General features: G+C 45.2%; 1 protein-coding gene across 4 annotated transcripts in view; it reads right to left on the reverse strand.

Moving 5' to 3' along the window:
• Positions 1 to 1,162: 1,162 nt before the first annotated feature.
• The window catches only part of HRAS (HRas proto-oncogene, GTPase), a 154,873-nt gene continuing 141,211 nt past the window's right edge, over positions 1,163 to 14,824 (reverse strand). For 2 of the 4 annotated variants that reach the window (XR_003941950.1, XR_003941949.1), the window contains exon 7: positions 1,163 to 2,132. The gene's annotated coding sequence lies outside the window, so the exon portion shown is untranslated. The remainder of the gene's footprint in view (positions 2,133 to 14,824) is intronic. The other 2 variants (XM_030201284.1, XM_030201283.1) reach the window with 2 other exon arrangements.

Below are 14,824 nucleotides of genomic sequence, written 5' to 3' on the forward strand. Positions count from 1 at the left end.
TTGGAAAGAGGGGATTGGCCTCTAATTTCAAGACTAGCCGAAGTCCTTGTATTACAGGTGCATACTGTTTCTACTAACCACTATTGTAGCCTCAAACACTGTACAGTCCTGATGTCTTGGGGAGAAGAAGCAACTTTGCATCTATTTATTTAAACCTTTCCCAGGGGAAGCAAGAAAACAGTAGTGAACAAGGGGAAGAACTACTCAGACTCCTCCGCAAATCAACCTTGCTCCAAATCAAATAAAAAAAATTTTTGGAGCTTAAAACCCTGTGAGGTACCCCTCTGCTCCACCGATGCCCAGTTCTATCAGTCCAGGAGCTGCACAGGCCGCCGATCATAATCTGCTGGAGATAGAAAAATAATGCACCTATAAGGCTGCATGATGCTCTTATTAGGTAAAGTATGCAGGACTTTTCTCTGTCTCCATCTGCTGGTTAACAGGCACAACCCAAAGGTTCTGGACTGGTCTGAGGAGAACACTAAGGAAAGGCACTTGCTTTTAGGCAACCTGTTATAGAACGTACATTTAGGCAGATATACAGGGTATACAGAAGAGAATACCCTGAAGGTTCAAGGAAAAGTAATGGAGACTGAATTTGCAGGAACCAACGAAACTACTGCAGCACAATCAATTTGCACAACCAATTGGATCTCAGAAACAGTTCCACAAAAACTGCTTCCTGAAAGACACTGACGCAGTCTGGGGCCAGGAGACTATCACATTTGTCACTGTCCTTAACTGTTTCTTTTCAAGATGGGAATTCTAGCAGTCCCAATTCATGCACATCCTCCTTGATAAGCATAAAATCTTCACATAGGAAAAAAAAAAGCACACTAGTGGCCAGAATTCTGGATTTGAAACCACGGACCTTCAATTTCTGGGAAGGTGAATAAAAACTCATGTTAAAGTGTATATAAAGGATGGAAAAATGTCAAATTGGAAATATCTAGATTTTAAGTATAATATAAAATTGGACGTGAACTACATCAATAGGTAAGAGTCAAAGATCCAGTGTACACTATGGAAGGGGAGATAAACAATTTCAAGTGAATATTGTGGGGAGAGATATGGATGATATATATCATGAAGAAAATGTGTCAATTTAATATATACTTTGGAAAATCTGTTCCATTATCTCCTATTCCTTCCTGCGTATAAACACTGTTGAGGAGAAGATGTCATAACACAGTATACTTAAAGTGTCTATATGCTGCAAGAGTGTGTGTTGGTGTACAGTATACATTGGAAATGGCAAGATGTGAGGGTATCAGGATAGAGTGTGCAGACAGGAGCAATGACAAAATATTTTAGTATGAAATTGGTGAAAAATGCTTTTACTATAAATTGTCTGTAATCATGCCAGGCATTCTTTCATTTATTTATTTATTTTTTCCTTAAATTCAAGTGCTTCAATCACATAATTGACAGAGCTTCCAGGACAGCAAAAAAGCCATCAAGGACCCAGAGCCAAAGGGCACAACTGAATAGTTCTTCAGAAGACCAATAAAGAGCACCAGTAGAAGAAAGCTGAAGGCATCACTCAACGTTCTTCTGCAGGATGCCACCAGCGGGACAGAGCCACAAATGTCAGTTAATGTTTTTTCTACAGGACACTAAAGGAAAGCTTCAGTGGGACAGAGCCATAATCATCACTGAACATTTATTCTGCACAAAAGAAGTCCTTCACAGCTCTGATTTTCTGTTAGGTGAGTTCCACACGTTCCCTCTTTCACATTTGTTGGTTTTTGTGGCAAAAGATAGTAAGAATCTCCATTGTGTTTCCTAAATCTACTCCCACATCTCTATCTCAGCAACAGATCTTGGGGAAGGTGAAGGGTGACTCAGTCTGTAAAATCTGCAGTGAGCAGAAACAGTTTACTGGGGCTCAGAGATCTGCATTGTTTTAGGCATCTAGTACACACCAGTACTGAACCATGTAGAGAGTAGTGATAGGCTTCTATGGATCCCAGTGCTGTGTTCTGCATGAAATTCAAGGTATCCACTGTGAAATCATCTGCTCCTGGGCTAACATGGTCCCTTGGTGTCTCACCTTCCAAAGTCCATCTTGTTTTTAGCTTTCTCCATCTCAGCTGGCAAATAATGGAACTGCTCACACCAGGCCTTGCTAGCTAAAAGAATGGAAAGGAGGATAAGTTATATGTTTGTTTTATTATTGGATATTTAACCCATTTTTCCCCAGTCTCAAGTGGACAACAAAAATTGCACTATTAAAAGCAGTCATAAAAGATAAAAAGAATCATAATAAAAATATTTAGGAATCTTAAACTGTAAAATCCAAACAATCAAAGGCAGGAGAATTCACACTGAGATGATGAGACATGAATTCAGATAAAATTAACTGAACAAACTTATTTTATTTTAATAGGTTTGGAGCATCCTGATTTAAGGAAGCTGTATACCCTGATGAAATGTCTGACAATTTTTCCATTCTTTAATGTTTCTAATGTTGTTCATCCATTAGCTACAAATCTTGCTTCCTATTTTTCTAATGGTAATCAATAGAAATAAATGAAAATACAGTGGAGGAAATAAGTATTTGATCCCTTGCTGATTTTGTAAGTTTGCCCACTGACAAAGACATGAGCAGCCCATAATTGAAGGGTAGGTTATTGGTAACAGTGAGAGATAGCACATCACAAATTAAATCCGGAAAATCACATTGTGGAAAGTATATGAATTTATTTGCATTCTGCAGAGGGAAATAAGTATTTAATCCCTCTGGCAAACAAGACCTAATACTTGGTGGCAAAACCCTTGTTGGCAAGCACAGCGGTCAGACGTCTTCTGTAGTTGATGATGAGGTTTGCACACATGTCAGGAGGAATTTTGGTCCACTCCTCTTTGCAGATCATCTCTAAATCATTAAGAGTTCTGGGCTGTCGCTTGGCAACTCGCAGCTTCAGCTCCCTCCATAAGTTTTCAATGGGATTAAGGTCTGGTGACTGGCTAGGCCACTCCATGACCCTAATGTGCTTCTTCCTGAGCCACTCCTTTGTTGCCTTGGCTGTATGTTTTGGGTCATTGTCGTGCTGGAAGACCCAGCCACGACCCATTTTTAAGGCCCTGGCGGAGGGAAGGAGGTTGTCACTCAGAATTGTACGGTACATGGCCCCATCCATTCTCCCATTGATGCGGTGAAGTAGTCCTGTGCCCTTAGCAGAGAAACACCCCCAAAACATAACATTTCCACCTCCATGCTTGACAGTGGGGACGGTGTTCTTTGGGTCATAGGCAGCATTTCTCTTCCTCCAAACACGGCGAGTTGAGTTCATGCCAAAGAGCTCAATTTTTGTCTCATCTGACCACAGCACCTTCTCCCAATCACTCTCGGCATCATCCAGGTGTTCACTGGCAAACTTCAGACGGGCCGTCACATGTGCCTTCCGGAGCAGGGGGACCTTGCGGGAACTGCAGGATTGCAATCCGTTATGTCGTAATGTGTTACCAATGGTTTTCGTGGTGACAGTGGTCCCAGCTGCCTTGAGATAATTGACAAGTTCCCCCCTTGTAGTTGTAGGCTGATTTCTAACCTTCCTCATGATCAAGGATACCCCACGAGGTGAGATTTTGCGTGGAGCCCCAGATCTTTGTCGATTGACAGTCATTTTGTACTTCTTCCATTTTCTTACTATGGCACCAACAGTTGTCTCCTTCTCGCCCAGCGTCTTACTGATGGTTTTGTAGCCCATTCCAGCCTTGTGCAGGTGTATGATCTTGTCCCTGACATCCTTAGACAGCTCCTTGCTCTTGGCCATTTTGTAGAGGTTAGAGTCTGACTGATTCACTGAGTCTGTGGACAGGTGTCTTTCATACAGGTGACCATTGCCGACAGCTGTCTGTCATGCAGGTAACGAGTTGATTTGGAGCATCTACCTGGTCTGTAGGGGCCAGATCTCTTACTGGTTGGTGGGGGATCAAATACTTATTTCCCTCTGCAGAATGCAAATAAATTCATATACTTTCCACAATGTGATTTTCCGGATTTAATTTGTGATGTGCTATCTCTCACTGTTACCAATAACCTACCCTTCAATTATGGGCTGCTCATGTCTTTGTCAGTGGGCAAACTTACAAAATCAGCAAGGGATCAAATACTTATTTCCTCCACTGTAAATCAGAAAGGAAAATAAGATGATACTTTTTTTATTGGACTAACTTAATACATTTTTGTTATTAGTTTTCAAAGGTAACCATTCTTCATCAGATTAGAAATAAGCAAATGTTGATAAGTAACAGTATATATAAGTGAAACATCAAAGCATTCCAGTGACAGTCTCACAGGATGAGTGTGGGTTAGGTGAGAGACAGGGGGAGCTGGGTGCATAAGGGACAGGGAGATATGCATGGTGATAAGAGGGTGACAAAGCAGTAGAATTTTATGGCTTATAATGGGCTAGAAAACCCAGATCTTTGTTAAGTCCTGTCCGGTCGGAGTCCAAATATTTAATCATTCTGACTTCAAAGGTCTTACATTCCTGGATTGTCTTAAAGTTTCCTTTTAGTATTCTCACCATAAAATCATTGATACAGTGTTCTGGCTTTGTAAAGTGCTGCCCCACAGAGGTGACATCCTGGTTGGCATTGGCATTTTTCATATGAGGTCTATGTAAATTAAATCTCTTCTTCAGCATCTGGCTTGTTTCTCCAAAATAGCACCCTTCATCACACTTTTTACATTGAATGATATATACCACATTGGAAGATGAGCATGTGAAGAATTCCTTTATGTTGAATATTTTTACATTGTTAATGACTGTGGGATCCTGTGAAATGTTTTGGCATAGTTTGTAGCTGGATATATTGCAAGGATGTGTGCCACTCTCTTCTTTTTGAGTTTCTATCGGGAGCTTGCTTCTCACTAGTTTGTGTTTTAAGTTGGGTGGCTGTCAGAAGGCCAGCACTGGTGGGGAAGGGAGTATCTCTTTCAGTCGGTCATCCTCTTGGAGTACTGGCTGTAGATCTTTTATGATTGTTCTCAATTTTTTATGTCACTACAAGGGGGATTCTGCATGTGGCTTTCTTTTCCTTGTACTATAGCAGATTCCCCCTGGGTGTTTAAAGGGAGGAGGAAACATTCTTGGAGATTATTTTGGGGTAGTAGACTTTTTGTTTGAAGGATTAAGTCAGGATTTTGAGGTGTTTATCTCTGTCCCCTGGGTCAGAGCAGATACGGTGGTATCTTGAGGCTTGGCTGTGAATAATGAATTTTTTTTAATTTGAAGGGTGGAAAGCCGGAGTTGTGGAGGTAACTGCTTTTGTCTGTAGGTTTCTTGTATATAGATATTTGTATATAGCCATTGCTGATTGAAACTGTGGTGTCCAAAAAAATTGACTTTTTCTAGGGAGTAGTCAATTTTGAATTTGTTTGTAGGATGGTATGTATTGAAAGATCTGTAAAATTATTTTAGAGTTTCTTCCCCCTCAGCCCAAATCATAAAAATGTAATTAATATACCGGCAGTATTTTAGGGGTTTAGTCTGATATGTATTCAAAAATATATCTTCCAGTTCAGCCATAAAGAGGTTAACATATTGGCGTGTTGTCCTGGTGCCCATTGCAGTGCCTATGATTTGTGGACAGATCTCACTGTTAAAGCGGAAATAGTTGTTAGAATAAATTTGATTAATTTAATAGTAGTTTCCGGTGAGTATTGATGGTCCAGGGTGGATGTTTTTAGGAGTTTCTCACATGTCTCTATGCCATCTGCATGGGGAATGTTGCTGTATAGTGATTCTATATCCACTGTGACCAGAAGAACACCCGGTGGCAACTGCTTGATATTTTTTAATTTATTCAGAAAGTCTGTGGTGTCTTGTATGAAGCTGTTTGTCTTGTGCACGAAAGGTTTCAGAATCCCCTCTATAAGTCCAGATATTTCCTGAGTGTGCCAATACCAGATACGATTGGTCTGCCAGGGTTTCCAGATTTGTGGATTTGGGTAGCAGGCAGAATGTGCCCACAGATGGATGGTTTGGTATGAGTTTCTTCAGATGTGGCTGAACTTGTTTTGGAAGTGTTTTGATAAGGTCTTTCAGCTGTTTTGTATAATCCAAATAGCACAGTAAATCAATAATAAACATGTGGTCTAGAAAAAATTAACAACGAAGCGCCCCCGCGCTAAGACGACGAGGGGACAAACAAAACTTTTTTTTTTAAAATAAAGAAAAGAAAAGAAGCACAAAAGAGAAAATTCGCGGCCCCCCGGAGCAGTCCAGGCCTTTTCAGGAGGTGGTCAGGCAGCTGACGGCATGTAGAAAGTTCCTGTCCAGGGGTATATATGACACCTGTGATGTGGCATCTCGAGCTGTGGCCCAAGGTATAGTGATGCGCAGACTCTCGTGGCTGCGTGCCTCTGACCTGGACAACCGCACCCAGCAACGACTGGCGGATGTCCCTTGCCGGGGGGATAACATTTTCGGCGAGAAGGTCGAGCAGTTGGTGGACCAACTACACCAGCGGGAAACCGCCCTCGACAAGCTCTCCCACCGGGCGCCTTAAGCATCCACCTCTACAGGTGGACGTTTTTCCCGGGCCCGGCAGGCTGCTCCCTACGCCTACAGCCAGGGTTGCCAGGTGGAAAATATTTTTCCAGCCTAAAGGAGCCCAAAATCCAGCCCAAAACCCGCCCAAACTCAAACCCCGCCCCTGACACCCCCGCCCCCGCGTCATCACCCCGCCCCCGCCGTCATCAACCCCGCCCCCGCCGTCATCAGCCCCGCCTTCCCCGTCACTAACCCCGCCTCCCACGTCACTAACCCCGCCTCCCACGTCACTAACCCCGCCTCCCACGTCACTAACCCCGCCCAAAAACGTCACTAACCCCGCCCACCGCGGCCGAAAAAGCCACCTAAAAAAACCGCCCGAAGCACAAAAACCAGCCCAAAAAACCGCAACCCGCCGCGGGCAAAAATTTCCCGCGGCGGGTCGCGGAAAACCGCCCAATTGGGCGGTAAAACCGCCCACCTGGCAACACTGCCTACAGCAAGCGTAGGTACACCCAGCCGGCCCGAAGGCCTCCTCAGGCACAGGGACAGTCCCAGCGCGCTCGTTCCCGTCAACAGCGTGCGCCTAAGCAGCCCCCTGCACCTCCACAGCAAAAGCCGGGGACAGGCTTTTGACTGGATCCATGAGAACATAGCCGCCATCAAAGTGTCCGTACCGGACGGCCTGCCGGTCGGGGGGAGGTTGAAAGCTTTTCACCAAAGGTGTCCTCTGATAACCTCCGACCAGTGGGTTCTCCAAATAGTGCGGTGCGGATACGCCCTGAATTTGGTCTCCACTCCACCAAATTGCCCACCGGGAGCTCAGTCCTTCAGCTCCCATCACAAGCAGGTACTTGCAGAGGAACTCTCTGCCCTTCTCAGCGCCAATGCGGTCGAGCCCGTACCACCCGGGCAGGAAGGGCAGGGATTCTATTCCAGGTACTTCCTTGTGGAAAAGAAAACGGGGGGGATGCGCCCCATCCTAGACCTGAGAGGCCTGAACAAATACCTGGTCAAAGAGAAGTTCAGGATGCTTTCCTTGGGCACCCTTTTCCCCATGATTCAGAAAGACGATTGGCTATGCTCCCTGGATTTAAAGGACGCTTATACTCACATCCCAAAACTGCCAGCTCACAGACAGTATCTCAGATTCCGCCTGGGGACACGGCACTTTCAGTATTGTGTGCTGCCCTTTGGGCTCGCCTCTGCCCCACCGGTGTTCACGAAGTGCCTCGTGGTGGTCGCGGCGTATCTACGCAAGCTAGGAGTGCACGTGTTCCCATATCTCGACGATTGGCTGGTCAAGAACACCTCGGAGGCAGGGGCTCTCCGGTCCATGCAGTGCACTATTCATCTCCTGGAGCTGCTGGGGTTTGTGATAAATTACCCAAAGTCCCATCTCCAGCCAGTCCAATCTCTGGAATTCATAGGAGCTCTGCTGAATTCACAGACAGCTCAGGCCTTTCTTCCCGAAGCAAGGGCCCACAACCTCCTGTCCCTCGCTTCCCAGACCAGAGCGTCTCAGCAGGTCACAGCTCGGCAGATGTTGAGACTCCTAGGTCATATGGCCTCTACAGTTCATGTGACTCCCATGGCTCGTCTTCACAAGAGATCTGCTCAATGGACCCTAGCTTCCCAGTGGTGTCAAGCTACCGGGAATCTAGAAGATGTCATCCGCCTGTCCCTCAGTTGTCGCAATTCGCTGCACTGGTGGACACTTCGGACCAATCTGACCCTGGGACGTCCGTTCCAAATTCCGCAGCCCACGAAAGTGCTGACGACGGATGCATCTCGCCTGGGGTGGGGAGCTCATGTCGATGGGCTTCACACCCAGGGACTGTGGTCCTTCCAGGAACAGGATCTTCAGCTCAACCTCCTGGAGCTCCGAGCGGTCTGGAACGCACTGAAGGCCTTCAGAGACCGGCTGTCCTATCAAATTATCCAAATTCGGACAATCAGGTTGCAATGTATTACATCAACAAGCGGGGGGGGGGGGGGGGGGGCACCGGATCTCGCCCCCTGTGTCAGGAAGCCGTTGGGATGTGGCATTGGGCCTGCCAGTTCGGCATGCTTCTTCAAGCCACATACCTGGCAGGTGTAAACAACAGTCTGGCCGACAGACTGAGCAGAGTCATGCAACTGCACGAGTGGTCGCTCCATTCCAGAGTGGTACGCAAGATCTTCCAAGAGTGGGGCACTCCCTCGGTGGACCTTTTCGCCTCTCAGACCAACCACAAGCTGCCTCTGTTCTGTTCCAGACTACAGGCACGCGGCAGACTAGCGTCGGATGCCTTTCTCCTCCATTGGGGGACCGGCCTCCTGTATGTTTATCCTCCCATATCTTTGGTGGGGAAGACCTTACTGAAGCTCAAGCAAGACCACGGCACCATGATTCTGATAGCGCCCTTTTGGCCCCGTCAGATCTGGTTCCCTCTACTTCTGGAGTTGTCCTCCGAAGAACCGTGGAGATTGGAGTGTTTTCCGACTCTCATTTTGCAGAACGACGGAGCGTTTCTGCACCCCAACCTTCAGTCTCTGGCTCTCAAGGCCTGGATGTTGAGGGCGTAGACTTTGCGTCGTTGGGTCTGTCGGAGGGTGTCTCCCGCGTCTTGCTTGCCTCTAGAAAGGATTCCACTAAAAAGAGTTACTTTTTCAAGTGGAGGAGGTTTGTCGTTTGGTGTGAGAGCAAGGCCCTAGAACCTCGTTCTTGTCCTGCACAGAACCTGCTTGAATACCTTCTGCACTTATCAGAGTCTGGCCTCAAGACCAACTCAGTAAGGAATCACCTTAGTGCGATTAGTGCTTACCATCATCGTGTAGAGGGTAAAGCCATCTCTGGAGAGCCTTTAGTCGTTCGATTCATGAGAGGCTGGCTTTTGTCAAGGCCCCCCTGTCAAGCCTCCAGCAGTGTCATGGGATCTCAACGTCGTCCTCACCCAGCTGATGAAACCTCCTTTTGAGCCACTGAATTCCTGCCATCTGAAGTACTTGACCTGGAAGGTCATTTTCTTGGTGGCAGTTACTTCAGCTCGTAGAGTCAGTTAGCTGCAAGCCCTGGTAGCTCATGCTCCTTATACCAAATTTCATCATAACAGAGTAGTGCTCCGTACTCACCCTAAGTTCCTACCAAAGGTGGTGTCGGAGTTCCATCTTAACCAGTCAATTGTCTTGCCAACATTCTTTCCCAGACCGCATACCCGCCCTGCTGAACGTCAGTTGCACACACTGGACTGCAAGCGAGCGTTGGCCTTCTATTTGGAGCGGACACAGCCCCACAGACAGTCCGCCCAATTGTTTGTTTCTTTCGACCCCAATAGGAAAGGGGTCGCTGTCGGGAAACGCACCATCTCCAATTGGCTAGCAGATTGCATTTCCTTCACTTATGCCCAGGCTGGGCTGGCTCTTGAGGGTCATATCACGGCTCATAGTGTTAGAGCCATGGCAGCGTCGGTGGCCCACTTGAAGTCAGCCACTATTGAAGAGATTTGCTAAGCTGCGACGTGGTCATCTGTCCACACATTCACATCTCATTACTGCCTACAGCAGAATACCCGACATGACAGTCGGTTCGGGCAGTCGGTGCTGCAGAATCTGTTTGGGGTTTGAATCCAACTCCACCCTCCAGGACCCGAATTTATTCTGGTCAAGCTGCACTCTCAGTTAGTTGTTCTTCGTAGGTCAATTTCTGTTATGCCCTTGCAAGGTTAAATTGACCTGGGTTCTTGTTTTGAGTGAGCCTGAGAGCTAGGGATTCCCCAGTCGTGAGAACAAGCAGCCTGCTTGTCCTCGGAGAAAGCAAATGATACATACCTGTAGCAGGTGTTCTCCGAGGACAGCAGGCTGATTGTTCTCACCTACCCTCCCTCCTCCCCTTTGGAGTTGCGTTTTTCCTCATTCTTTTGCTTGTCGTTCAACTGAGCGGGAACGGTCGCGCACGGGCGGGAAGACGGCTGCGCATGCGCGGTGGGCGTGCCCTGCATGCGGGACCGCCCACGAAGTTTTTGTTCCGGTTGGTGGGGGCTGCCGTGGATGTCAACCCAGTTGTGAGAACAATCAGCCTGCTGTCCTCGGAGAACACCTGCTACAGGTATGTATCATTCGCTTTACATAACATTACACTATAAAATCAGTTTCCATTCAAAGCTCTCTAGAGATCCAGAACCAAGAGGTCATAAAAAATAAAGTTTTGCTTCTGGTACCCACCACTATGATCTTGTTCACAGATGGAAGGATTTGTCAAGAACCCAGAGCTAACCTATCCAAATGACCCTTGATATAAAGTGATCTAAGGTTCTTAAGGGACTTAAACAAAAAAGCATGATAAAATCTTAAATTTTCCCTTGAAACGGTGTTCTTCATGGCAAGGCCCAGGACCAGTGGTGGCCTCCACTGATCCTAAGTGCAGTCCCATGACTATTAGTACATAAGTATTGCCACACTGGGACAGACCAAAGGTCCATCAAGCCCAGCATCCTGTTTCCAACAGTGGCTAATCCAGGTCACAAATACCTGGCAAGATCCCCAAAAAGTTCAATACATTTTATGCTGCTTATCCCAGAAATAGCAGTGGATTTTCCCCAAGTCAATTTAATAACGGTCTATGGACTTTTTCTTTAGGAAGTCGTCCAGCCCTTTTTAAAACCCCGCTAAGCTAACCGCCTTTACCACATTCTCTCGCAACGAATTCCAGAGTTTAATTACACGTTGAGTGAAGAAAGATTTTCTCTGATTCGTATTACAATTTACTACTTTGTTGCTTCATCGCATGCCCCCTAATTCTAGTATTTCTGGAAAGAGTAAACAAAATATTCACGTCTACCCGTTCAACTCCACTCTTTATTTTATAGACCTGTATCATATCTCCCCTCAGCCGTCTTTTCTCCAAGCTGAAGAGCCCTGGATGCTTTAGCATTTCCTCATAGGGAAGTCATCCCATCACCTTTATCATTTTCATAGCTCTTCTCTGTACCTTTTCTAATTCCACTATATCTTTTTTGAGATGCGGTGATCAGAACTGAACACAATATTCGAGGTGCGGTCGCATCATGGACTGATTCAAAGGTATTAGAACGTCCTCACTTTTGTTTTCCATTCCTAATAATACCTAACATTCTATTTGCTTTCTTAGCCGCCACAGCACACTGAGCAGAGGATTTCAACATATCAACAACAATGATGCCGAGATCCCTTTCTTGGTCGGTGACTCCTAACGTGGAATCTTGCATTACATAGTTATAGTTCGGGTTCTTCTTTCCCACATGCATCACTGCACTTGCTCACATTAAACGTCATCTGCCATTTAGAAGCCCAGTCTCCCAGTCTCGTAAGGTCCTCTTGTAAGTTTTCACAATCCTCTCACGATTTAACAACTTTCAATAACTTTGTGTTGTCAGCAAATTTTATTACCTCACTAGTTACTCCCATCTCTAGATCATTTATAAATATGTTAAAAAGCAGCGGTCCCAGCACAGATCCCTGGGGAACCCCACTATCTACCCTTCTCCATTGAGAATACTGACCATTTAACCCTACTCTCTGTTTTCTATCCTTTAACCAGTTTTTAATCCACAATAGAACACTACCTCCTATCCCATGACTCTCCAAGTTCTTCTGGAGTCTTTCATGAGGTACTTTGTCAAACGCCTTTTGAAAATCCAGATACACAATATCAATCGGCTCGCCTTTATCCACAAGCTTGTTCACCCCTTCAAAGAAATGTAGTAGACTGGTGAGGCAAGATCTTCCATAGATATTCTCCCCCCACCTTTCCCCAAGATTTGGTGTTAGCATTATATTTGTAACAGTTATTCTGTCTTCTTCTTGTTCCATGTAGCTTTCTGTAAATTTAAACCTTGTATTTCCCAAATTTCCATACTTTTCTCACAAGACTGAAAGAGCAGAGAAGGAATGAGGAACAGCAGCCTAGTGGTTAGAGTACTGGGCTGACAACCAGGGAATCCTGGTTCAAATCCTGCTGCTGGTCCTTGAGATCTTGGGCAATCACTTAATGCTCCATTGGCTCAAGTACGAAAATTAGCTTGTATCCCAGGGACAGGGAAATACCTAGTGTACCTGAATGTAAATCACCTTGAAATTCTACTGAAAAAAGTGTAACCCAAGTCCCAATAACGAGAGAAAGAGTTAAAAGGCACCCTGTGTAGTTCAAACTCACTGAAGAGTCATGTGGTGCTGGAAGAAAACAGAACAGCTGCTCCAGATGCTAATAAGCCTTTGAAGAAAATATAAAGGGAGGGAGGGGATTAAAAAACTGGATTGAGGGATAACTTGAAAGGGTTAAGAGTAAGGGCAAGATGATGAAGGCTGACTGATGTAAATGCAATTATGAGTGGTGGAAATGGTTGAGGTTTGAATTGGCAGGAACTTTACAGTGCCTGATAGTACTTCTGGATTCGATACTTCAAGACATTGCTTTAATGACCTTTCACCGGTTTGGCACAACAAAACAGAATTGTTTGTGGAATACTTAGTGAAGCAACCATCTAGTAACTGAATCATTGCACTGCTTGTGTCCACTAGACTGGAACAATCATGTGCTTAGTTACAGGGACATCTGGTTCGGAATGTTCTAGACAATCTAGTGTCTGGGTTCAAGAACTTTCCTGGATTCCAAGAACTGCACCTTCAGTGACATAAAATGTCCAGAATGAAGGGAGGAGTTTACTCCTATCTTCTGAGATAAGGCATCTACCAGAACTGTATAAAAGGCCTTTCCAAAGACCAACCAGGGCAGCTGCTGTTAGTTTTTCCATCAGACCTGAACTGTCTACCAGCCATAATCTACGCTGCACATCTCTACCTGTCTGGTCATCAGAACCTGCATGCCTGCTCATCTGCTCACCAGCACCTTAAATTCCTGTCTCCACCTGAAGATACTTTCCCCCAATCAGGCTATCAGCACTCTTATTGTTGGGAATTTATTATCTAGGTGGCTTATGTCAAGGCATATAGGGTATGTTTACCATATATTTAGTCTGTTGCTGCCTAGTGTACAAAGAAATTTGTCTTTGCTTTCTCACACACCAACTTCCTCTGTTTATATTTGGTTACTTTATTTGTTTGTAAATAAAAACATTTCTTGTAATCTCTGGGCCTAGTGTCATTTGCTTGTCAGTTCAAGGAGCAATAGAATTTAGATTTCTATAATTTGTAGCTACCATTACACACTTTGCCCACCCCACTTTTACAGCGCATACAGAAAGCACTATACTGTAGCTAGCTTCGCCTACAGAATTAATTACGAATTAATAATATACTGAAAAGCCTATAGTGTTGTAGAAGCTGTGCCACAGAAATTGCTTTGAAGCACGAGTGTTTAATTCTTGCTCTTTTTCCGTGCTTCAATTTGGTTCAGCTGACATCTTCCCACAAGATAACAGGCTATACTAGTTATGCTTCTGTGCAGTGGAGTGCTAGGTTTAAACTTAGGAGAAAGAAGGGGGGGGGGGAAAGGTTTAATTTCTAAAATTAATAAAAAAAAATGCTGTTTAAACTCTTTGGGTCCATATTAGTAATACAGTACTGCTGATTTCTCAGTAAAAAGGCATAAGTGCAAGAGGTCAAACACCTACATAACAGTACTTAAAAGATTACCTCATTGACACACCAAAGCTACCCAGAGCACATGCAAAGAAATCCTCGGTGATCCATGATACCATACATGAACAGCATCTTGACATACTAGGAATAAGTGAAACCTGGCTAGATGAAAGTGGGGGTTTACCACTGGCTGAACTATGGCCAACAGGTTTCAACATCCAACATCAACCAAGACCAGGAAGACAGGGTGGAGGGGTAGCAGTATTGACTCGGGACACAATCAAACTGCGCAGAATATCCATCCCCCAGCTACATGGATCAATCTCTTTTAATCCAACTTGAAGAGGAGAAGCCAATCTGGCTGCTCATGATTTACAGAGCACCTCGTAACAACACATCTGTGCAAGAACTCCTAGACCTGATTACTCAAGTGACCCTAAATTACCCTAGGCTGGTGATCATGGGAGATTTCAATCTACACATCAAAACCCCAGATACCACCACAGCTGCCTTTCTGGACACGATGACAGCACTAGGATTTACACAGGTGATAAATTCTCCAACCCACGAAACGGGTCATATACTAGACCTGGTATTCTACAAAGGGGTGGATATCCCAGAAATCTGGGATATCAGTATTGAAGTAACACCCCTATCACGGTCAGACCATTTTCTAATTAAATTCTCCCTAAGTGACCACCTGAAACAAATGGCACCTCCCAGAGTTTGGAAGGAGATCAGAGACAAAAAAAAGCTGACTG

Source organism: Microcaecilia unicolor, chromosome 4, assembly GCF_901765095.1.
Source record: "Microcaecilia unicolor chromosome 4, aMicUni1.1, whole genome shotgun sequence".
In the NCBI taxonomy this organism is placed as follows: domain Eukaryota; kingdom Metazoa; phylum Chordata; class Amphibia; order Gymnophiona; family Siphonopidae; genus Microcaecilia; species Microcaecilia unicolor.